The 2,500-nt window shown below is 48.6% G+C and overlaps 1 protein-coding gene across 4 annotated transcripts in view; it reads right to left on the bottom strand.

Moving 5' to 3' along the window:
- Positions 1–2,500, bottom strand: part of LOC143024827 (uncharacterized) — an 869,652-nt gene that overhangs the window by 697,611 nt on the left and 169,541 nt on the right. The window lies entirely within an intron of this gene.

Here is a 2,500-nt window from a genome sequence, read left to right as displayed (position 1 = left end):
CCTCCTCCTTTTCTTCTCCCTCCTCCTCCTCCTCTTCCTTCTTCTTTTTTCTCCCTCCTCCTCCTCCTCCTTTTCGTCTCCCTCCTCCTCCTCCACCTCCTTCTCCTTTTGTCTCCCTCCTCCTCCTCCTTTTCTTCTCCCTTCTCCTCCCCCTCCTCCTCCTTCTCCTTTTTTCTCCCTCCTCCTCCTCCTTTTCTTACCCTCCTCCTCCTCCTCCTCCTCCTCCTCCTCCTTTCCCTCCTCCTCCTCCTCCTTGGGCCGATACTCTCCGTGCTTATCGCCATGTCCGGGCCGACACGCAGGATCCCAACTTTTCGATAATGCACACGCTTCCTTCCTCCTCCTCTTTATCCTTCGCACCCTCTTTATCCTTCTCTGCCCTTTGTTCTTCTCTACTCTGTGTACTTCTGTGCTCTTTGTACTTCTCAGTTCATTTTAATTCAACTCCTCACTCCCCTACTCTTAGTACTTCCCCCTCTTTATCTTCCCCTACGCTTTGTTCTTTCTCTTCTTTATTGTCTCCTATTCTTTGTAGTTCTTCCTCTTTATCCTCCCCTATTCTTTGTAATTCCTCCTCTTTATCCTCTCCCACTCTTTGTACTTCCTTCTCTTTACCCTCCCCTACGCTTTGTACTTCTCCGCTCCGCTCTTTCTCCTCTCCTACTCTTTGTACTTTCTCCTCTTTACCCTCCCCAACTCTTTGTATTTTCTATTTATCCTCCCCTACTCTTTGTACTTCTCTCTAATTTATGCTTCTCTCTTCTTTGTATTTCAACTCCTCCCTTCACTCCTCTTTGAACTTCGCCTTCTCCCATTCCTCCTCTTTGTACTCCACCCTCCGCACTTCTGTATGTTCTTTCTTCTTTGTATTTTTCTGCCTCTCTTTGTATTCCTCCTCCACCATCGTTTCTCTTTTCCGCCCCCTTTCCCTCCTCTTTATACTTTGCCTCGTCCCTCCTCTTTGTAGAACAAAAACACTTTTACATTTGATGAAAAACACTTTTACATTTGAAAAACAATGAGTAAAATCAACCTTAATACATCTTATTAGGAGAGTTCAGTGCAAAGACTATCACATCTCAAATAATTCCTCCCCTGGGGGAAGACCCCCATTCCCCCAGTCTCCCCCCCACACTTCCCCCAGCCCCCCTCCCCCCCTCCAGCGCTTCGCAAACCCCGATATGGACCTTTGATCGATCACGAACGTCTTCATCGATGACGGTGGCAAGATCGAAAAACATGACATTTCAATATGGATGCTAGGGGGAGACCACACGCTATCTCTCCCCCCCATCTCCCCCTTTCCCCCCTCCCCCCTCCCCTCTCCTTCCCGTCTCTGTCTCTCTCTCTCTCTCTCTCTCTCTCTCTCTCTCTCTCTCTCTCTCTCTCTCTCTCTCTCTCTCTCTCTCGTGCTCTGTTTTTTTTATGTATGTCAACCTGACATCAGGTATATACAGAAGACTTCCGACTTTAGAGTCCTGACAACAGTACTCCCAGGGGACACGCAAAGGAGAACCAACTGGGTGGGGAGTGGAAGGGAGGGGAGGGGAGGGGAGGAGGGAGGGAATATGAAGGGAAGGGAGAGGGGTCGGGAAGGGGGAAGACGATGGGGATGGGAGAGGAGGGGGAGGGGAATAAAGGGAAAGGTAAATTGAAGGCTGGGAGAGGGGAGGTGGAAGGGGAGGGGGAGGGGGAGAGGAAGAATGGAGGGAAGAAGACATCAGTGGAGGGGAGGTGAAGAGAGGGGAGAAGAGAGGGGAGGAGAGAGAGAGGAGGGAGCAAGGAAGAAGAAAGGAGAAGATGGGGGGGAGGGAGATGCATGGGGGAGATGCGAGGGTATGGGGGAGAGAGGGGGGAAATAAGAGACGGGAAGGGAGAATGGGGAGGGCTAATTGGGACTATGGGGAACGAGAGAGAAGTAAGGAAGGTACTAGGGAGGTACTAGGGAGGTACCAGGGAGGTACTAGGGATACTATAGAGGACTATAAAATAATGGTTATCGGAAAAAGGGCAGGATTACTTGGGTAGATAAATTAAAAATAGACGAAGAGAGAGAGAGAGAGAGAGAGAGAGAGAGAGAGAGAGAGAGAGAGAGAGAGAGAGAGAGAGAGAGAGAGAGAGAGAGAGAGAGAGAGAGAGAGAGAGAGAGAGAGAGAGAGAGAGAGAGAGAGAGAGAGAGAGAGAGAGAGAGAGAGAGAGAGAGAGAGAGAGAGAGAGAGAGAGAGAGAGAGAGAGAGAGAGAGGTGAGAGAGAGAGAGAGGAGAGAGAGAGAGAGAGAGGAGAGAGGAGAGATGAGAGAGAGAGAGAGAGAGAGAGAGAGAGAGAGAGAGAGAGAGAGAGAGAGAGAGAGAGGGGGGTGGACTGGGACAAGGCGTGGGGTGGGTAGAGGAGCAAATCGAAAATTTGAATATATCTGAATATATATATATATATATATATATATATATATGTATATATACATATATATATATATACATACATATATATACATATATATATA

This window comes from Oratosquilla oratoria, chromosome 4 (assembly GCF_046742065.1).
Source record: "Oratosquilla oratoria isolate Oo_2021 chromosome 4, ASM4674206v1, whole genome shotgun sequence".
Lineage (NCBI taxonomy): Eukaryota > Metazoa > Arthropoda > Malacostraca > Stomatopoda > Squillidae > Oratosquilla > Oratosquilla oratoria.
Note: the sequence above shows the minus strand (reverse complement) of the source record. Positions and strands in the feature narration are given on the sequence as shown.